Genomic DNA, 22,500 nt, shown 5'->3' with positions numbered 1-22,500 from the left:
ACCTCGCGTGCACCTTCGCCGGGGTGGGCACCTTGGTGTGCAGACCTTGGCTGGGTTGCGCGCCCTGGTGGGCACCATGGTGCGCACCAAGGAGCGCTCCGAAGTGTGCTCCAAGGTGCGGCCTGCACGAAGTCGGAGCCCGGTTTGCCCCGGGTGTGCACCTCGGGTGGGCACCTTGGTGCGCATGCCTTGCCTGGGCTGCGCACCAGGGCGGGCTCAAGATGGCACCCGCGTTCCTTTTTTTTCACTATCTTTCAAAACGGAAATTTTAAAATCTCATTTTTTTTTGCCTTTTTCTGGAAATTAGTGAAGGCAGCGCATCAAAGGTGCGCACCTCGCTGCCCACCACGGTGCGCAACGCCGGTGGGCACCCGGGAGTGCTTCGAAGTGTGCTCCAAGGTGCTGCGTGCACGTTGTCGGAGCCCGGTTTGCCCCGGGTGCGCACCTCGCGTGCACCTTCGTCGGGGTGGGCACCTTGGCTGGGTTTGCCCCGGCTGCGCTCCGAAGCGGGGTTATTGGAGCGCCGCCTCTTTTTTTGTCGGAGCGTTTGGTGGGGTTTCTCGCATTGGCTCTTCCGAGGCCCGGTTGCCACCCTGGCGCGCACGAAGTCGGAAGTAGGGTTAATTGCCCGGGTGCGCACCTTTGCCAGGGTGGGCACCTTACCTGGGCTGCGCACCAGGGCGGGCTCAAGATGGCACGCGCGTTCCGTTTTTTTCACTATCTTTCAAAACGGAAATTTTAAAATCTCCTTTTTTTTTTGCCTTTTCTGGAAATTAGTGAAGGCAGCGCATCAAAGGTGCGCACCTCGCTGCCCACCTTGGTGTGCTCTGAGGTGCGCACCCGGGAGCGCTACGAAGTGTGCTCCAAGGTGCGGCGTGCACGTTGTCGGAGCCCGGTTTGCCCCGGGTGCGCACCTCGCCTGCACCTTGGCCGGGGTGGGCACCTTGGCTGGGTTTGCCCAGGGTGCGCTCCGAAGCGGGGTTACTGGAGCGCCCCCTCTTTTTTTGTCAGAGCGTTTGGTGGGGTTTCTCGCATTGGCTCTTCCCAGGCCCGGTTGTTGGGTGCGCTCCCACCCTGGCGCGCGCGAAGTTGGAAGTTGGGTTAATTGCCCGGGCGCGCACCTTCGCCAGGGTGGGCACCTTGGTGCGCACACCTTGGCTGGGCTGCGCACCAGGGCGGGCTCAAGATGGCACCAGCATTCCCTTTTTCTCACTATCTTTCAAAACGGAAATTTTAAAATCTCATTTTTTTTTTGCCTTTTATGGAAATTAGTGAAGGCATCGCATCAAAGGTGCGCACCTCGCTGCCCACCTTGGTGTGCTCCGAGGTGCCCACCACGGTGCGCAACGCCGGTGCGAACCCGGGAGCGCCCCGATGTGTGCTCCAAGGTGCGGCGTGCACGAAGTCGGACCCCGGTTTGCCCCGGGTGCGCACCTCGCGTGCACCTTGGTGCGCACACCTTGGCTGGGTTGCGCGGCCTGGTGGGCACCATGGTGCGCACCAAGGAGCGCTCCGAAGTGTGCTCCAAGGTGCGGCGTGCACGAAGTCGGAGCCCGGTTTGCCCCGGGTACGCACCTCGCCGGGGTGGGCACCTCGGCTGGGTTGCGCGCCCTGGTGCGCACCAAGGAGCGCTCCGAAGTGTGCTCCAAGGTGCGGCGTGCACGAAGTCGGAGCCCGGTTTGCCCCGGGTGCGCACCTCGCGTGCACCTTCGGCGGGGTTGCGCGCCCTGGTGGGCACCATGGTGCGCACCAAGGAGCGCTCCGAAGTGTGCTCCAAGGTGCGGCGTGCACGAAGTCGGAGCCCGGTTTGCCCCGGGTGCGCACCTCGCGTGCACCTTCGGCGGGGTTGCGCGCCCTGGTGGGCACCATGGTGCGCACCAAGGAGCGCTCCGAAGTGTGCTCCAAGGTGCGGCGTGCACGAAGTCGGAGCCCGGTTTGCCCCGGGTGCGCACCTCGCGTGCACCTTCGCCGCGGTGGGCACCATGGCGTGCACGAAGTCGGAGCCCGGTTTGCCCCGGGTGCGCACCTCGCGTGCACCTTCGCCGGGGTGGGCACCTCGGCTGGGTTGCGCGCCCTGGTGCGCACCAAGGAGCGCTCCGAAGTGTGCTCCAAGGTGCGGCGTGCACGAAGTCGGAGCCCGGTTTGCCCCGGGTGCGCACCTCGCGTGCACCTTCGCCAGGGTGGGCACCTCGGTGCGCACACCTTCTCAATGTTTTCTTGCCTTTTCTGGAAATTGGTGAAGGCAGCGCATCAAAGGTGCGCACCTCGGTGTGCTCCGAGGTGCGAACCCGAGAGCGCTCCGAGGTGCCCACGAAGTCGAAAGTCGGGTTAATTGCATTGTTTTCCCCGGGTGCGCTCCGAGGTGCGCAACATCGGCGCGCACCAAGGAGGGCTCCGAAGTGTGCTCCAAGGTGCGCACGATGGCGTGCACCTCTGGTGCGCACGATTCGGAGCTCGGTTTGACCGGGGTGCGCACACCTTGGCTGGGTTGCGCACCTTTTGTGCGCTCCAAGGTGCGCACGAAGTCGGAGCTCGGTTTGCCCCGGGTGCGCACCTTCGCCAGGGTGCGCACCTTGATGCGCACGCCTTGGCTGGGCTGCGCACCTTGGTGGGCGCCATGGTGCGCACCTTTCGTGCGCTCCAAGGTGCGCACGAAGTCGGAGCTCGGTTTGCCCCGGGTGCGCACCTTGGTGGGCGCCATGGTGCACTCCGAGGTGCCCAAGATTGGTGCGCACCAAGGAGCGCTCCGAAGTGCGCTCCAAGGTGCGCGCGAAGTCGAAAGTTGGGTTAATTGTCCGGTTTGCCTCGGGTGCGCACCTTGCGTGCACCTTCGCCAGGGTGGGCGCCTTGGTGCGCACACCTTGGCTGGGCTGCGCACACCTTGGCACCCGCGTTTCCTTCATTTTAAATTTTTTTTTTTTACAATCTCTCAAGTGGGAAATTCTATAATCTCAACTTTTTTTGCCTTTTCAGGAAACTTTTGAATGGAGCGCATCATTGGTGCGCTCCGAAGTGTGCTCCAAAGCTCTCTCCAGCTGCGTGCACCTGCCCCGGCCGCGCACCCGGCCCCGCCCAGCTTCGCTCACCTGTCCCGGGCGTCTGGTGCGGAACCTTAGAGTAAGAAACATCACCGTGCACCTTGGCCAACGTGCGCGACTCGACCGAGCGCGCACTGGCCGAGGTGCACACCGATTTCACCTGGGTGCGCGCGCAGCACCTCGGGCGCACCGGGGTGCGCGCACAACGCCCGGGTTGCACCGTGGCCTGTGTGCTCGGGGCGCCTCGGGTGCGCGCTCGGTGTCGCCCCCGCGCGCGCGGTAGTGCGGGCAGCGCACCCCGGCCCGGCCCGGCCCCGACGAGAACGCAAACGGGCAAAAGGTTTATTCAAATAGCATTGCGATGCCCGGCGAAAAACTAAAAAAGGGTGCAACACCGGGACTTCCCGGGAGGTCACCCATCCCAGTACTACTCCGGCCCAAGCGCGCTTAACTGCGGAGTTCTGATGGGATCCGGTGCACTAACGCTGGTATGATCGCACCCGTTATGAGCTTGTCGCAGTGTGTACTTAGCAAACCGCGACCCACGTGCGAATCCACCCCGGCCACCCACCCCCGTCGAGGTGCACACCCTCCCTCGCGAAGTGCGCCCCGTTCGCCAAGTGTGAGCCCTGCCCGGGTGCGCGCACCTTGCTAGGGCGTCGGGTGTGCACCCGGCCCGGCCTACGTGCGTGCACCTGTAGGGGGCGTCGTGTGCGTGCAGTGTCCCGTCTGCAACGCGGTGCCCACACACCACCTCGGGCGCAACGACCTGCGCTCACATGTGGGCCGAGTGCACCTTGGTGCATGTTCGGGGCGCCTCGGGTGCACGCTCGATCTTGCCCCGGTGCACCAAGGCGCTCGGTTTGCCCCGGGTGCGCACTTGGTGCAAGGTGGGCACCCAAAATAGGGATCAAGCACCAAAACACAAGTTTCGGGATGCAAAATGGGACCCAAGGACCACAAATGCGTTCCAAGACCCATGATGGGTCCACGAGAACAAAAATGTGTTCCGAGACTTAATAAACAAATATTGGGTTTTAGGAGAAGAAACATGCTCTGATGCCCAAAACGAGAATCGACCCCGAAAAGGCCACAGGCCAAAAGTGGGATGCGAGACAAAAAAAAATGGGACCCGAGGACCAAAATTGGGTTCCCAGGTCGAAGACAGGGCAACCGGACAAGAAACGACCTCTAAGGCTCGAAATGAGTCCCGACGACTAAAACTTGACAAGAAGCACCCATCAGGCACCCAACTCGACACCCATGGGATGCCGACCCACCCGGGCTTCCACCTAGCACACCTTGGCACCCACCCACCCTCGCACCCAACCTCGCACCCAACTTAGCACCTTTGAACCCACATTGGCACTCACCCTGACCCTGGCACCTTGGAACCCACATTGGCACTCACCTTGACCCTGGCACCCACCTTTGCACTCACCTTGGGACCCACCCTGGCTCCCACCTCGGCACCCACCCAGACACCCACCTTGGTTCCTTGGCACCCACCTTGGATCCTTGGCACCCACCCCGACACCCACCTTGGCACGCAACTTGGCTACTTGCCACCCACCTTGGCTCCTTGACGCCCACCCCGACAACCACCCCGTGACCTACCCTGGCTAGGGTTGGTGCACACCCACCCTGGTGCCCACCTTGGCACCCACCCTATGACCCACCTTGGCACGCACCTTAGTACCCACCCCGTTACCCACCCTAGGACCCACCCCGTGACCCACCTTGGCCAGGGTGGGTGCCTTGGTGCGCACAACTTGCCTGGGCTGCACACCAGGGCGGGCTCAAGATGGCACCCGCGTTCCGTTTTTTTCACTATCTTTCAAAACGGAAATTTTAAAATCTCATTTTTTTCTTTTTTTTGCCTTTTCTGGAAATTAGTGAAGGCAGCGCATCAAAGGTGCGCAATGCTGGTGCGAACCCGGGAGCGCTCCGATGTGTGCTCCAAGGTGCGGCGTGCACGAAGTCCGAGCCCGGTTTGCCCCGGGTGCGCACCTCGCGTGCACCTTCGCCGGGGTGAGCACCTTGGCTGGGTTGCGCGCCCTGGTGCGTACCAAGGAGCGCTCTGAAGTGTGCTCCAAGGTGCGGCGTGCACGAAGTCGGAGCCCGGTTTGCCCCGGGTGTGCACCTCGGGTGCGCACCTCGCGTGCACCTTCGCTGCGGTGGGCACCTTGGCTGGGTTGCGCGCCTTGGTGGGCACCATGCAGTGCACGAAGTCGGAGCCCGGTTTGCCCCGAGCGCGCACCTCCGCCAGGGTGGGCACCTTGGTGCGCACAACTTGCCTGGGCTGCGCATCAGGAAGGGCTCAAGATGGCACCCGCGTTCCGTTTTTTTCACTATCTTTCAGAACGGAAATTTTAAAATATCGTTTTTTTTTGCCTTTTCTGGAAATTAGTGAAGGCAGCGCATCAAAGGTGCGCAACGCTGGTGCGAACCTGGGAGCGCTCCGATGTGTGCTCCAAGGTGCGGCGTGCACGAAGTCGGAGCCCGGTTTGCCTCGGGTGCGCCCTGGTGGGCACCATGGTGCGCACCAAGGAGCGCTCCGAAGTGTGCTCCAAGGTGCGGCCTGCACGAAGTCGGAGCCCGGTTTGCCCCGGGTGTGCACCTCGGGTGGGCACCTTGGTGCGCATGCCTTGCCTGGGCTGCGCACCAGGGCGGGCTCAAGATGGCACCCGCGTTCCTTTTTTTTCACTATCTTTCAAAACGGAAATTTTAAAATCTCATTTTTTTTTGCCTTTTTCTGGAAATTAGTGAAGGCAGCGCATCAAAGGTGCGCACCTCGCTGCCCACCACGGTGCGCAACGCCGGTGGGCACCCGGGAGTGCTTCGAAGTGTGCTCCAAGGTGCTGCGTGCACGTTGTCGGAGCCCGGTTTGCCCCGGGTGCGCACCTCGCGTGCACCTTCGTCGGGGTGGGCACCTTGGCTTGGTTTGCCCCGGCTGCGCTCCGAAGCGGGGTTATTGGAGCGCCGCCTCTTTTTTTGTCGGAGCGTTTGGTGGGGTTTCTCGCATTGGCTCTTCCGAGGCCCGGTTGCCACCCTGGCGCGCACGAAGTCGGAAGTAGGGTTAATTGCCCGGGTGCGCACCTTTGCCAGGGTGGCACCTTACCTGGGCTGCGCACCAGGGCGGGCTCAAGATGGCACGCGCGTTCCGTTTTTTTCACTATCTTTCAAAACGGAAATTTTAAAATCTCCTTTTTTTTTTGCCTTTTCTGGAAATTAGTGAAGGCAGCGCATCAAAGGTGCGCACCTCGCTGCCCACCTTGGTGTGCTCTGAGGTGCGCACCCGGGAGCGCTACGAAGTGTGCTCCAAGGTGCGGCGTGCACGTTGTCGGAGCCCGGTTTGCCCCGGGTGCGCACCTCGCCTGCACCTTGGCCGGGGTGGGCACCTTGGCTGGGTTTGCCCAGGGTGCGCTCCGAAGCGGGGTTACTGGAGCGCCCCCTCTTTTTTTGTCAGAGAGTTTGGTGGGGTTTCTCGCATTGGCTCTTCCCAGGCCCGGTTGTTGGGTGCGCTCCCACCCTGGCGCGCGCGAAGTTGGAAGTTGGGTTAATTGCCCGGGCGCGCACCTTCGCCAGGGTGGGCACCTTGGTGCGCAAACCTTGGCTGGGCTGCGCACCAGGGCGGGCTCAAGATGGCACCAGCATTCCCTTTTTCTCACTATCTTTCAAAACGGAAATTTTAAAATCTCGTTTTTTTTTTGCCTTTTATGGAAATTAGTGAAGGCATCGCATCAAAGGTGCGCACCTCGCTGCCCACCTTGGTGTGCTCCGAGGTGCCCACCACGGTGCGCAACGCCGGTGCGAACCCGGGAGCGCCCCGATGTGTGCTCCAAGGTGCGGCGTGCACGAAGTCGGACCCCGGTTTGCCCCGGGTGCGCACCTCGCGTGCACCTTGGTGCGCACACCTTGGCTGGGTTGCGCGGCCTGGTGGGCACCATGGTGCGCACCAAGGAGCGCTCCGAAGTGTGCTCCAAGGTGCGGCGTGCACGAAGTCGGAGCCCGGTTTGCCCCGGGTGCGCACCTTCGCCGCGGTGGGCACCATGGCGTGCACGAAGTCGGAGCCCGGTTTGCCCCGGGTGCGCACCTCGCGTGCACCTTCGCCGGGGTGGGCACCTCGGCTGGGTTGCGCGCCCTGGTGCGCACCAAGGAGCGCTCTGAAGTGTGCTCCAAGGTGCGGCGTGCACGAAGTCGGAGCCCGGTTTGCCCCGGGTGTGCACCTCGGGTGCGCACCTCGCGTGCACCTTCGCTGCGGTGGGCACCTTGGCTGGGTTGCGCGCCTTGGTGGGCACCATGCAGTGCACGAAGTCGGAGCCCGGATTGCCCCGGGCGCGCACCTCCGCCAGGGTGGGCACCTTGGTGCGCACAACTTGCCTGGGCTGCGCACCAGGAAGGGCTCAAGATGGCACCCGCGTTCCGTTTTTTTCACTATCTTTCAGAACGGAAATTTTAAAATCTCGTTTTTTTTTGCCTTTTCTTGAAATTAGTGAAGGCAGCGCATCAAAGGTGCGCAACGCTGGTGCGAACCTGGGAGCGCTCCGATGTGTGCTCCAAGGTGCGGCGTGCACGAAGTCGGACCCCGGTTTGCCCCGGGTGCGCACCTCGCGTGCACCTTGGTGCGCACACCTTGGCTGGGTTGCGCGCCCTGGTGGGCACCATGGTGCGCACCAAGGAGCGCTCCGAAGTGTGCTCCAAGGTGCGGCGTGCACGAAGTCGGAGCCCGGTTTGCCCCGGGTGCGCACCTCGCGTGCACCTTCGCCGCGGTGGGCACCATGGCGTGCACGAAGTCGGAGCCCGGTTTGCCCCGGGTGCGCACCTCGCGTGCACCTTCGCCGGGGTGGGCACCTTGGTGTGCAGACCTTGGCTGGGTTGCGCGCCCTGGTGGGCACCATGGTGCGCACCAAGGAGCGCTCCGAAGTGTGCTCCAAGGTGCGGCCTGCACGAAGTCGGAGCCCGGTTTGCCCCGGGTGTGCACCTCGGGTGGGCACCTTGGTGCGCATGCCTTGCCTGGGCTGCGCACCAGGGCGGGCTCAAGATGGCACCCGCGTTCCTTTTTTTTCACTATCTTTCAAAACGGAAATTTTAAAATCTCATTTTTTTTTGCCTTTTTCTGGAAATTAGTGAAGGCAGCGCATCAAAGGTGCGCACCTCGCTGCCCACCACGGTGCGCAACGCCGGTGGGCACCCGGGAGTGCTTCGAAGTGTGCTCCAAGGTGCTGCGTGCACGTTGTCGGAGCCCGGTTTGCCCCGGGTGCGCACCTCGCGTGCACCTTCGTCGGGGTGGGCACCTTGGCTGGGTTTGCCCCGGCTGCGCTCCGAAGCGGGGTTATTGGAGCGCCGCCTCTTTTTTTGTCGGAGCGTTTGGTGGGGTTTCTCGCATTGGCTCTTCCGAGGCCCGGTTGCCACCCTGGCGCGCACGAAGTCGGAAGTAGGGTTAATTGCCCGGGTGCGCACCTTTGCCAGGGTGGGCACCTTACCTGGGCTGCGCACCAGGGCGGGCTCAAGATGGCACGCGCGTTCCGTTTTTTTCACTATCTTTCAAAACGGAAATTTTAAAATCTCCTTTTTTTTTTGCCTTTTCTGGAAATTAGTGAAGGCAGCGCATCAAAGGTGCGCACCTCGCTGCCCACCTTGGTGTGCTCTGAGGTGCGCACCCGGGAGCGCTACGAAGTGTGCTCCAAGGTGCGGCGTGCACGTTGTCGGAGCCCGGTTTGCCCCGGGTGCGCACCTCGCCTGCACCTTGGCCGGGGTGGGCACCTTGGCTGGGTTTGCCCAGGGTGCGCTCCGAAGCGGGGTTACTGGAGCGCCCCCTCTTTTTTTGTCAGAGCGTTTGGTGGGGTTTCTCGCATTGGCTCTTCCCAGGCCCGGTTGTTGGGTGCGCTCCCACCCTGGCGCGCGCGAAGTTGGAAGTTGGATTAATTGCCCGGGCGCGCACCTTCGCCAGGGTGGGCACCTTGGTGCGCACACCTTGGCTGGGCTGCGCACCAGGGCGGGCTCAAGATGGCACCAGCATTCCCTTTTTCTCACTATCTTTCAAAACGGAAATTTTAAAATCTCATTTTTTTTTTGCCTTTTATGGAAATTAGTGAAGGCATCGCATCAAAGGTGCGCACCTCGCTGCCCACCTTGGTGTGCTCCGAGGTGCCCACCACGGTGCGCAACGCCGGTGCGAACCCGGGAGCGCCCCGATGTGTGCTCCAAGGTGCGGCGTGCACGAAGTCGGACCCCGGTTTGCCCCGGGTGCGCACCTCGCGTGCACCTTGGTGCGCACACCTTGGCTGGGTTGCGCGGCCTGGTGGGCACCATGGTGCGCACCAAGGAGCGCTCCGAAGTGTGCTCCAAGGTGCGGCGTGCACGAAGTCGGAGCCCGGTTTGCCCCGGGTACGCACCTCGCGTGCACCTTCGCCGGGGTGGGCACCTCGGCTGGGTTGCGCGCCCTGGTGCGCACCAAGGAGCGCTCCGAAGTGTGCTCCAAGGTGCGGCGTGCACGAAGTCGGAGCCCGGTTTGCCCCGGGTGCGCACCTTCGCCGCGGTGCGCACCATGGCGTGCACGAAGTCGGAGCCCGGTTTGCCCCGGGTGCGCACCTCGCGTGCACCTTCGGCGGGGTTGCGCGCCCTGGTGGGCACCATGGTGCGCACCAAGGAGCGCTCCGAAGTGTGCTCCAAGGTGCGGCGTGCACGAAGTCGGAGCCCGGTTTGCCCCGGGTGCGCACCTCGCGTGCACCTTCGGCGGGGTTGCGCGCCCTGGTGGGCACCATGGTGCGCACCAAGGAGCGCTCCGAAGTGTGCTCCAAGGTGCGGCGTGCACGAAGTCGGAGCCCGGTTTGCCCCGGGTGCGCACCTCGCGTGCACCTTCGCCGCGGTGGGCACCATGGCGTGCACGAAGTCGGAGCCCGGTTTGCCCCGGGTGCGCACCTCGCGTGCACCTTCGCCGGGGTGGGCACCTCGGCTGGGTTGCGCGCCCTGGTGCGCACCAAGGAGCGCTCCGAAGTGTGCTCCAAGGTGCGGCGTGCACGAAGTCGGAGCCCGGTTTGCCCCGGGTGCGCACCTCGCGTGCACCTTCGCCAGGGTGGGCACCTCGGTGCGCACACCTTCTCAATGTTTTCTTGCCTTTTCTGGAAATTGGTGAAGGCAGCGCATCAAAGGTGCGCACCTCGGTGTGCTCCGAGGTGCGAACCCGAGAGCGCTCCGAGGTGCCCACGAAGTCGAAAGTCGGGTTAATTGCATTGTTTTCCCCGGGTGCGCTCCGAGGTGCGCAACATCGGCGCGCACCAAGGAGGGCTCCGAAGTGTGCTCCAAGGTGCGCACGATGGCGTGCACCTCTGGTGCGCACGATTCGGAGCTCGGTTTGACCGGGGTGCGCACACCTTGGCTGGGTTGCGCACCTTTTGTGCGCTCCAAGGTGCGCACGAAGTCGGAGCTCGGTTTGCCCCGGGTGCGCACCTTCGCCAGGGTGCGCACCTTGATGCGCACGCCTTGGCTGGGCTGCGCACCTTGGTGGGCGCCATGGTGCGCACCTTTCGTGCGCTCCAAGGTGCGCACGAAGTCGGAGCTCGGTTTGCCCCGGGTGCGCACCTTGGTGGGCGCCATGGTGCACTCCGAGGTGCCCAAGATTGGTGCGCACCAAGGAGCGCTCCGAAGTGCGCTCCAAGGTGCGCGCGAAGTCGAAAGTTGGGTTAATTGTCCGGTTTGCCTCGGGTGCGCACCTTGCGTGCACCTTCGCCAGGGTGGGCGCCTTGGTGCGCACACCTTGGCTGGGCTGCGCACACCTTGGCACCCGCGTTTCCTTCATTTTAAATTTTTTTTTTTTACAATCTCTCAAGTGGGAAATTCTATAATCTCAACTTTTTTTGCCTTTTCAGGAAACTTTTGAATGGAGCGCATCATTGGTGCGCTCCGAAGTGTGCTCCAAAGCTCTCTCCAGCTGCGTGCACCTGCCCCGGCCGCGCACCCGGCCCCGCCCAGCTTCGCTCACCTGTCCCGGGCGTCTGGTGCGGAACCTTAGAGTAAGAAACATCACCGTGCACCTTGGCCAACGTGCGCGACTCGACCGAGCGCGCACTGGCCGAGGTGCACACCGATTTCACCTGGGTGCGCGCGCAGCACCTCGGGCGCACCGGGGTGCGCGCACAACGCCCGGGTTGCACCGTGGCCTGTGTGCTCGGGGTGCCTCGGGTGCGCGCTCGGTGTCGCCCCCGCGCGCGCGGTAGTGCGGGCAGCGCACCCCGGCCCGGCCCGGCCCCGACGAGAACGCAAACGGGCAAAAGGTTTATTCAAATAGCATTGCGACGCCCGGCGAAAAACTAAAAAAGGGTGCAACACCGGGACTTCCCGGGAGGTCACCCATCCCAGTACTACTCCGGCCCAAGCGCGCTTAACTGCGGAGTTCTGATGGGATCCGGTGCACTAATGCTGGTATGATCGCACCCGTTATGAGCTTGTCGCAGTGTGTACTTAGCAAACCGCGACCCACGTGCAAATCCACCCCGGCCACCCACCCCCGTCGAGGTGCACACCCTCCCTCGCGAAGTGCGCCCCGTTCGCCAAGTGTGAGCCCTGCCCGGGTGCGCGCACCTTGCTAGGGCGTCGGGTGTGCACCCGGCCCGGCCTACGTGCGTGCACCTGGAGGGGGCGTCGTGTGCGTGCAGTGTCCCGTCTGCAACGCGGTGCCCACACACCACCTCGGGCGCAACGACCTGCGCTCACATGTGGGCCGAGTGCACCTTGGTGCATGTTCGGGGCGCCTCGGGTGCACGCTCGATCTTGCCCCGGTGCACCAAGGCGCTCGGTTTGCCCCGGGTGCGCACTTGGTGCAAGGTGGGCACCCAAAATAGGGATCAAGCACCAAAACACAAGTTTCGGGATGCAAAATGGGACCCAAGGACCACAAATGCGTTCCAAGACCCATGATGGGTCCACGAGAACAAAAATGTGTTCCGAGACTTAATAAACAAATATTGGGTTTTAGGAGAAGAAACATGCTCTGATGCCCAAAACGAGAATCGACCCCGAAAAGGCCACAGGCCAAAAGTGGGATGCGAGACAAAAAAAAATGGGACCCGAGGACCAAAATTGGGTTCCCAGGTCGAAGACAGGGCAACCGGACAAGAAACGACCTCTAAGGCTCGAAATGAGTCCCGACGACTAAAACTTGACAAGAAGCACCCATCAGGCACCCAACTCGACACCCATGGGATGCCGACCCACCCGGGCTTCCACCTAGCACACCTTGGCACCCACCCACCCTCGCACCCAACCTCGCACCCAACTTAGCACCTTTGAACCCACATTGGCACTCACCCTGACCCTGGCACCTTGGAACCCACATTGGCACTCACCTTGACCCTGGCACCCACCTTTGCACTCACCTTGGGACCCACCCTGGCTCCCACCTCGGCACCCACCCAGACACCCACCTTGGTTCCTTGGCACCCACCTTGGATCCTTGGCACCCACCCCGACACCCACCTTGGCACGCAACTTGGCTACTTGCCACCCACCTTGGCTCCTTGACGCCCACCCCGACAACCACCCCGTGACCTACCCTGGCTAGGGTTGGTGCACACCCACCCTGGTGCCCACCTTGGCACCCACCCTATGACCCACCTTGGCACGCACCTTAGTACCCACCCCGTTACCCACCCTAGGACCCACCCCGTGACCCACCTTGGCCAGGGTGGGTGCACCCACCCTGGTGCCCACCTTGGCACCCACCCATCCTAGCACCCAGCCTGTGACCGGGCTTGGAACCCAACCTTGCACCCGCACCCGTCTTGGCCAGTGTGGGTGCGCACCCATCCTGGCACCCACGTTGTGACACACCCTTTAACCCACGCACCCTAGCACCCACGTTGGCACCCACCTTGGAACCCAACCTAGCAACTTGGCACCCACCCCGTGACCCACCTTGGCATCCACCATAGCAGTCGCCGACTTGGCACCCACCTCGGCACCCACCTTGACACTTGTGGACCCACCTTGCCACTCACCCTAGCATCGACCCATCCTAGCACCCACCCTGGCACCTTTGCACCCTAGCACTCACCCATCCTAGCACCTAACCTGTGACCCACCTTGACACTCACCCTCGCACCCACCTTGGAACCCAACCTAGCACCCACCCACCCTGACACCAACCCTAGCACCTACCCACCCTTGCACCCACCCTGTGACCCATCTTGGCACCCACCCATCCTACCACTCAACCTATCACCCACCTTCTCACCCACCTTGGCATCCACCTTAGCACCCACCCACACTGGCACCTTGGCACCCACCTCGGGCAAGGTGGGTGCACACCCACCCTGGCACCCAATTTAGAACCCACCGAGCATGTTACCCACCTTGGCACCCACATTGCAGCCCACCCTAGTACCCACCCTATGACCCACATTGGCATCCACACCCTAGCACCCAGGCACCTCGACACCCGCCTTGACACCCACCCTAGCACTGAACCTGTGACCCACCTTGGAACTCACCCTAGAACCCACCCACCCTGTGAACCACCTTGGCATCCACCTTAGCACCCACCCACCTTGGCACCCACTCTAGCACTCACCCATCCTAACACCCAACTTGTTACCCACCTTGGCACCCGCCCTCGCGTCCACCTTGAAACCCACCCTAGCACCCACCCACGCAGGAGCCCACCTTGGCACCCAACCTAACACCCACGCATCCTGGCACCCAACTTGTGACCCACCTTGGAACCCACCCTAGTACCCACCTTTGAACCCACTATATCACCAACCCACCTTGGCACCCACCCTATGACCCTCTTTGGAATCCACCCTAGCACGCACCCACCCTGGCACCCACCATGGAGCGCACCCTAGCACCCACCCACCTCGGCACGCACCTCAACACCCACCTTGGTGTGCGCACTGCGCCAACCTCTCAAAGACCCTATGTGGTGCGCTCCAAAGTGTACACCTTTGGTGCGCTCCAAGGTGCGCACCTTTGGTGCACACCGAGGTGCACACCAAAGTGTGCACCGAGGTGAGCACCAAAGTGCACTCCAGGGTGCACACCAAGGCGTGCACCTTTGGTGCGGTCAATGCAAACGAATTCGGAAGTTGGGGTCGATGTCCTAATCGCTGCTGCAGACTACACGTATGAGAATCGGACAAATAGCTTTATATAGGGGAGGTGTTGCGTTTGATGGGTCGACTCCCCTGGTTGTGTGCACTGCACCAACTTCAAAGACCCTGTCTTGTTTAAGAAGTCAAAAGTTGGGGTGGATGTCCTAATCATTGCTGCAGTCTACGCATGTATGAGAATCAGACAAATAGCTTATATAGGGGAGGTGTTGCATTCGGTGGGTTGACTCCCCTGGTTGTGCGCACTGCGCCAACCTCAAAGACCCCGCATAGCAGAAGAAGTCGGAAGTCGGATTTTGGTGAGCACCAAGGCGTGCACCTTTGGTGCGGTCAACGCAGACGAATTCAGAAGTTGGGGTGGATGTCCTAATCGTTGTTGCAGGCTACACATGTATGAGAATCAGACAAATAGCTTATATAGGGGAGGTGTTGGGTTTGATGGGTCAACTCCCTTGGTTGTGCGCATTACGCCAACCTCAAAGACCTTGTTTTCGTTAAGAAGTCAAAAGTTGGGGTCAATGTCCTAATGGCTCCTGCAGGCTACACATGTATGAGAATCGGACAAATAGCTTATATAGGGGAGGTGTTGGGTTTGATGGGTCGACTCCCCTGGTTGTGCGCATTACGTCAACCTCAAAGACCTTGTTTTCGTTAAGAAGTCAAAAGTTGGGGTCGATGTCCTAATTGCTCCTGTAGACTACACATGTATGAGAATCAGACAAATAGCTTATATAGGGGAGGTGTTGGGTTTGATGGGTTGACTCCCCTAGTTGTTCGCATTACACCAACCTCAAAGACCTTGTTTTCGTTTAGAAGCCGAAAGTTGGGGTCGATGTCCTAATTGCTCCTGCAGGCTACGCATGTATGAGAATCAGACAAATAGCTTATATAGGGGAGGTGTTGGGTTTGATGGGTCGACTCCCCTGGTTGTGCGCATTGCGCCAACCTCAAAGACCCTGCATTGCGGATGAAGTCGAAAGTCAGAGTTTGGTGTGCTACAAGGTGTGGTCGAAGGTGCTCACCTAGGTGTGCACCTTTGGAGCACAGGAAAAGTGCCCTCCAAAAGTGCGCACCTTTGGAGTGCACAAAAGTGCCCTCCAAAAGTGCGCACCTTTGGAGCGCAGAAAAGTGCCCTCCAAAAAGTGCCCTCCAAAAGTGCGCACCTTTGGAGCGCAGAAAAGTGCCCTCCAAAAAGTGCCCTCCAAAAGTGCGCACCTTTGGAGCGCAGAAAAGTGCCCTCCAAAAAGTGCCCTCCAAAAGTGCGCACCTTTGGAGCGCAGAAAAGTGCCCTCCAAAAAGTGCCCTCCAAAAGTGCGCACCTTTGGAGCGCAGAAAAGTGCCCTCCAAAAAGTGCCCTCCAAAAGTGCGCACCTTTGGAGCGCAGAAAAGTGCCCTCCAAAAAGTGCCCTCCAAAAGTGCGCACCTTTGGAGCGCAGAAAAGTGCCCTCCAAAAAGTGCCCTCCAAAAGTGCGCACCTTTGGAGCGCAGAAAAGTGCCCTCCAAAAAGTGCCCTCCAAAAGTGCGCACCTTTGGAGCGCAGAAAAGTGCCCTCCAAAAAGTGCCCTCCAAAAGTGCGCACCTTTGGAGCGCAGAAAAGTGCCCTCCAAAAGTGCGCACTTTTGGTGCGCACCAAGGCGCTGGTTCGGTCGTTGCAGGCGAGTTCGGAAGTTGGGGTCGATGTCCTGAGCGGAGGTGCAAACTACACAGGTGTCGGAATCGGACAAATAGCTTATATAGGGGAGGTGTATGCTTCGATGGGTCGACTCCCCAGGTTGAGCGCACCGCGCCAACCTCAAAGACCCTACGGTATGGATGAAGTCGGAAGTTGGGTCCGATGACCGATTCGATTAGTAGGTATGCTCATGAGGTCGGAATTTGGGTCCGATGACCTGCCATGTGCAGGAAGGCGAATGTTGACACTGTGCGTTGCAAGGTGCACACCAAGGCGCTGGTGCGGTCTTTTTAGTCGAGTTCGGAAGTTGGGGTCGATGTCCTGATCGGAGGTGCAAGCTACACAGGTGTGGGAATCGGACAAATAGCTTATATAGGGGAGGTGTATGCTTCGTTGGGTCGACTCCCCGGGTTGAGCGCACCGCGCCAACCTCAAAGACCCTACGGTATGGATGAAGTCGGAAGTTGGGTCCGATGACCGATTCGATATGTAGGCATACTCGCGAGGTCGGAATTTGGGTCCGATGACCTGCCACGTGCAGGAAGGCGAATGTTGGCACTGTGCGTTGCAAGGTGCGCACCAAGGCGCTGGTTCGGTCGTTGGAGGCGAGTTCGGAAGTTGGGGTCGATGTCTTGATCGGAGGTGCAAACTACACAGGTGTGGGAATCGGACAAATAGCTTATATAGGGGAGGTGTATGCTTCGTTGGGTCGACTCCCCGGGTTGAGCGCACCGCGCCAACCTCAAAGACCCTACGGTATGGATGAAGTCGGAAGTTGGGTCCGATGACCGATTCGATATGTAGGCATACTCGCGAGGTCGGAATTTGGGTCCGATGACCTGCCATGTGCAGGAAGGCGAATGTTGGGACTGTGCGTCGCAAGGTGCGCACCAAGGCGCTGGTGCCGTCGTTGCAGTCGAGTTCGGAAGTTGGGGTCGATGTCCTGGTCAGAGGTGCAAACTACACAGGTGTGGGAATCGGACAAATAGCTTATATAGGGGAGGTGTATGCTTCGATGGGTCGACTCCCTGGGTTGAGCGCACCGCGCCAACCTCAAAGACCCTACAGTATGGATGAAGTCGGAAGTTGGGTCCGATGACCGATTCGATACGTAGGCATATTGGCGAGGTCTGAATTTGTGTCCGATGACCTGCCATGCGCAGGAAGGCGGAATTTGGGTCCGATGACCGAGTTGATGGCGTGCCATGCGCAGAAAGGCGGAATTTGGGTCCGATGACCGAGTTGATGTTGATGGCCCGCCATGCACAGGAAGGCGGAATTTGGGTCCGATGACCGATTTGAAGGCGTGCCATACGCAAAAAGGCGGAGTTTGGGTCCGATGACCGAGTTGATATTGATGGCCCGCCATGCGCAGGAAGGCGGAATTTGGGTCCGATGACCTGACATACGCATGGAGTCCGACTCGGGGGCCGATGTTCGATTCGATGACTTGCATTGTGGGTAAAGTCGGAAGTTGTGGTCTTTGACCCGATTCGATGACCAGACTTCGGCTGCTTGAGAATCGGACAAATAACTTATATAGGGGAGGTAGTGTTCTCGAGCATCCTCCCCCCGTGCCCGTTTATGTCGATTGATGCTGGTGCTCGACTGGTTGGAGCGCTCGGATGCAAAAATCTTGCACCAGGATTTATCGATTGTGATGGACACGGCAAGTCTCCTGATTGCTATGCAGGAGCTCATCGTGAATCTCTATGCGGCCTTGGTATGGACTCGACCTGCGGAATGGTTCGGCAATGGTAGTCGCTCCAACACGTCCTTGCAATGGCCACAGAGGTGATTCGACTAGAGCTCCAGTCTAGCTTTTGGGTTGCTTGGCGGACTGGTATAGCCGCGATCGAGTTCCGGCCATGAACGTTTTAGATAGCTCTTGGGCTTTCTGGGACGGAAGTCGGAAGTTTGGGCTGTTGTCCGATTTGATGACCATTCTTCGGATGTGTGAGAATCGGACAAATAACTTATATAGGGGACTGTGTTGTCTCACGCAGCCCCCTCCGTGCCCCTCTATCTCGACCGATGTTGGTGCTTGAAAGGGTTGGGATCGCTCGGATTTATAAACGTGCACCACCATTTGTCGAGTGTGAGGGACGCGGCAGGTCTCCTAAATGCTATGCGGGCGCTCTCTGAGAATCTCTATCCGGCCTCGACACAGACTAGTCTTGCTGAATGGTTTGGCACTGGTAGTCGATCCAACACGTCGTTGTTGTGGCCGCCTAGGCGATTCGATTCGAGCCCCCGTCTAGCTTTTGGGTTGCTTGGCGGATTTTGCCCTATCCGCAAGTGAGCTCGGTCCCTAAACGTTCGAGAAACCCGATTGCTATGCGCCGACTCTCTTTCTTGCGAGCCTCCATCTAGCTTTTGGGTCTCTACGGAACGGAAGTCGGAATCTGGGACCGTTGTTTGATTCGACGAGGCAGACTACGGTTGTGCGAGAATCGGACAAATAACTTATATAGGGGAGGTGTTGACTGGAGCATTCTCCCCCGTGCCCCTCTAACTCGACCAATGCTGGCGCTCGAACGGTGGTAGCGCTCGGATTTTCATTGAGCGCCAGCATTGGTCGATTTAGAGGGGCATGCGAGATTCCCGAATGCTATGCGAGGGCTCTAACGGAAATGTCTATTGGTTTCGGTATGGATGCAATTGCGAGTGGTTCGGCAAAGGTAGTCGTTCCGATGCGTCCATGTCGTGGCCAAATCGATAATTCGATTTGAGCCCTCGTATAGCATTTGGGTCTCTCGATGTGATTCCGCATTCCAGTCCCTTTGGGCACTGCTTGAGCCGCATCCCAGGGGGTTCCCTTCCCAATAATCTGCCTCGCAACCCGATTGCTATGCGGTGAGGCTCCTCGGCCGCCTCGGAACTATCTGTGTATCAGACGCATCGCGGGATAAGGGGTTGGCAACGGTAGTCGCCCCAAGCGCGTCCGATGCTTGGACCATTCCGAGGCGGCCCTGAAGCCTCTTCCGTCTAGCCGTTGGGTCCTTCTCGCCGCATCCCTCGCCTCGCACCCCGATTGCTATGCGGTGAGGCTCCTCGGCCGCCTCGGAACTATCTGTGTATCGGACGCGTCGCGGGATAAGGGGTTGTCACTGGTAGTCGCCCCAAGCGCGTCCGATGCTTGGACCATTCCGAGGCGGCCCTGAAGCCTCTTCCGTCTAGCCGTTGGGTCCTTCTCGCCGCATCCCTCGCCTCGCACCCCGATTGCTATGCGGTGAGGCTCCTCGGCCGCCTCGGAACTATCTGTGTATCGGACGCGTCGCGGGATAAGGGGTTGTCATTGGTAGTCGCCCCAAGCGCGTCCGATGCTTGGACCATTCCGAGGCGGCCCTGAAGCCTCTTCCGTCTAGCCGTTGGGTCCTTCTCGCCGCATCCCTCGCCTCGCACCCCGATTGCTATGCGATGAGGCTCCTCGGCCGCCTCGGAACTATCTGTGTATCGGACGCGTCGCGGGATAAGGGGTTGTCACTGGTAGTCGCCCCAAGCGCGTCCGATGCTTGGACCATTCCGAGGCGGCCCTGAAGCCTCTTCCGTCTAGCCGTTGGGTCCTTCTCGCCGCATCCCTCGCCTCGCACCCCGATTGCTATGCGGTGAGGCTCCTCGGCCGCCTCGGAACTATCTGTGTATCGGACGCGTCGCGGGATAAGGGGTTGTCACTGGTAGTCGCCCCAAGCGCGTTCGATGCTTGGACCATTCCGAGGCGGCCCTGAAGCCTCTTCCGTCTAGCCGTTGGGTCCTTCTCGCCGCATCCCTCGCCTCGCACCCCGATTGCTATGCGGTGAGGCTCCTCGGCCGCCTTGGAACTATCTGTGTATCGGACGCGTCGCGGGATAAGGGGTTGTCACTGGTAGTCGCCCCAAGCGCGTCCGATGCTTGGACCATTCCGAGGCGGACCCGAAGCCTCTTCCGTCTAGCCGTTGGGTCCTTCTCGCCGCATCCTTCGCCTCGCACCCCGATTGCTATGCGGTGAGGCTCCTCGGCCGCCTCGGAACTATCTGTGTATCGGACGCGTCGCGGGATAAGGGGTTGTCACTGGTAGTCGCCCCAAGCGCGTCCGATGCTTGGACCATTCCGAGGCGGACCCGAAGCCTCTTCCGTCTAGCCGTTGGGTCCTTCTCGCCGCATCCCTCGCCTCGCACCCCGATTGCTATGCGGTGAGGCTCCTCGGCCGCCTTGGAACTATCTGTGTATCGGACGCGTCGCGGGATAAGGGGTTGTCACTGGTAGTCGCCCCAAGCGCGTCCGATGCTTGGACCATTCCGAGGCGGACCCGAAGCCTCTTCCGTCTAGCCGTTGGGTCCTTCTCGCCGCATCCCTCGCCTCGCACCCCGATTGCTATGCGGTGAGGCTCCTCGGCCGCCTTGGAACTATCTGTGTATCGGACGCGTCGCGGGATAAGGGGTTGTCACTGGTAGTCGCCCCAAGCGCGTCCGATGCTTGGACCATTCCGAGGCGGACCCGAAGCCTCTTCCGTCTAGCCGTTGGGTCCTTCTCGCCGCATCCCTCGCCTCGCACCCCGATTGCTATGCGGTGAGGCTCCTCGGCCGCCTTGGAACTATCTGTGTATCGGACGCGTCGCGGGATAAGGGGTTGTCACTGGTAGTCGCCCCAAGCGCGTCCGATGCTTGGACCATTCCGAGGCGGCCCCGAAGCCTCTTCCGTCTAGCCGTTGGGTCCTTCTCGCCGCATCCCTCGCCTCGCACCCCGATTGCTATGCGGTGAGGCTCCTCGGCCGCCTTGGAACTATCTGTGTATCGGACGCGTCGCGGGATAAGGGGTTGTCACTGGTAGTCGCCCCAAGCGCGTCCGATGCTTGGACCATTCCGAGGCGGCCCCGAAGCCTCTTCCGTGTAGCCGTTGGGTCCTTCTCGCCGCATCCCTCGCCTCGCACCCCGATTGCTATGCGGTGAGGCTCCTCGGCCGCCTTGGAACTATCTGTGTATCGGACGCGTCGCGGGATAAGGGGTTGTCACTGGTAGTCGCCCCAAGCGCGTCCGATGCTTGGACCATTCCGAGGCGGACCTGAAGCCTCTTCCCTCTAGCCGTTGGGGCTTTCTCGCCGCATCCCTCGCCTCGCACCCTGATTGCTATGCTGTGAGGCTCCTCGGCCGCCTTGGAACTATCTGTGTATCGGACGCATCGCGGGATAAGGGGTTGGCAGTGGTAGTCGCCCCAAGCGCATCCGATGCTTGGACCATTCCGAGGCGGCCCTGCAGCCTCTTCCGTCTAGCCGTTGGGGCCATCTCGCCGCATCCCCCACCTCGCACCACGATTGCTATGCGGTGAGGCTCCTTGGCCGCCTCGGAACTATCTGTGTATCGGACGCATCGCGGGATAAGGGGTTGTCACTGGTAGTCGCCCCAAGCGCGTCCGATGCTTGGACTATTCCGAGGCGGCCCTGCAGCCTCTTCCGTCTAGCCGTTGGGGCCATCTCGCTGCATCCCCCACCTCCTCGGCCGCCTCGGAACTATCTGTGTATCGGACGCATCGCGGGATAAGGGGTTGGCAGTGGTAGTCGCCCCAAGCGCGTCCGATGCTTGGACTATTCCGAGGCAGCCCTGCAGCCTCTTCCGTCTAGCCTTTGGGGCCATCTCGCCGCATCCCTCGCCTCGCACCCCGATTGCTATGCGGTGAGGCTCCTCGGCCGCCTGGGAACTATCTTCGTATCGGACGCATCGCGGGATAAGGGGTTGTCACTGGTAGTCGCCCCAAGCGCGTCCGATGCTTGGACTATTCCGAGGCGGCCCTGTGGCCTCTTCCGTCTAGCCGTTGGGGCCATCTCGCCGCATCCCCCACCTCGCACCCCGATTGCTATGCGGTGAGGCTCTTCGGCCGCCTTGGAACTATCTTCGTATCGGACGCATCGCGGGATAAGGGGTTGTCACTGGTAGTGGCCCCAAGCGCGTCCGATGCTTGGACTATTCCGAGGCGGCCCTGCAGCCTCTTCCGTCTAGCCGTTGGGGCCATCTCGCCGCATCCCCCACCTCGCACCCCGATTGCTATGCGGTGAGGCTCCTCGGCCGCCTTGGAACTATCTTCGTATCGGACGCATCGCGGGATAAGGGGTTGTCACTGGTAGTCGCCCCAAGCGCGTCCGATGCTTGGACTATTCCGACGCGGCCCTGTGGCCTCTTCCGTCTAGCCGTTGGGGCCATCTCGCCGCATCCCCCACCTCGCACCCCGATTGCTATGCGGTGAGGCTCCTCGGCCGCCTTGGAACCATCTTCGTATCGGACGCATCGCGGGATAGGGGGCTGTCACTGGTAGTCGCCCCAAGCGTGTCCGATGCTTGGACCATTCCTAGGCGGCCCTGAAGCCTCTTCCGTCTAGCCGTTGGGGCCTTCCCGCCCCATCCCTCGCCTCGCACCCCCGATTGCTATGCGGTGAGGCTCCTCGGCCGCCTTGGAACCATCTGTGTATCGGACGCATCGCGGGATAAGGGGTTGGCACTGGCAGTCGCCCCAAGCGCGTCCGATGCTTGGACCATTCCGAGGTGGCCCTGAAGCCTCTTCCGTCTAGCCGTTGGGGCCTTCCCGCCCCATCCCTCGCCTCGCACCCCGATTGATATGCGGTGAGGCTCCTCGGCCGCCTTGGAACTATCTGTGTATCGGACGCATCGCGGGATAAGGGGTTGGCACTGGTAGTCGTCCCAATCGCATCC

At 60.9% G+C, this 22,500-nt stretch overlaps 2 non-coding genes across 2 annotated transcripts; both read right to left on the bottom strand.

The window, feature by feature from the left end:
• Nucleotides 1–3,421: 3,421 nt before the first annotated feature.
• Nucleotides 3,422–3,540, bottom strand: LOC131864420 (5S ribosomal RNA). The gene has a single exon (XR_009363227.1). It is a non-coding gene; the product is annotated as a 5S ribosomal RNA (ribosomal RNA).
• A 7,817-nt stretch (nucleotides 3,541–11,357) lies between these two features.
• LOC131864431 (5S ribosomal RNA) lies at nucleotides 11,358–11,476 on the bottom strand. Its single transcript, XR_009363238.1, has one exon. It is a non-coding gene; the product is annotated as a 5S ribosomal RNA (ribosomal RNA).
• Between the last annotated feature and the right edge of the window lie 11,024 nt (nucleotides 11,477–22,500).

This window comes from Cryptomeria japonica, unplaced genomic scaffold, assembly GCF_030272615.1.
Source record: "Cryptomeria japonica unplaced genomic scaffold, Sugi_1.0 HiC_scaffold_85, whole genome shotgun sequence".
Taxonomy (NCBI): Eukaryota; Viridiplantae; Streptophyta; class Pinopsida; order Cupressales; family Cupressaceae; genus Cryptomeria; species Cryptomeria japonica.
This window is presented reverse-complemented; position numbering and strand designations above follow the sequence as displayed.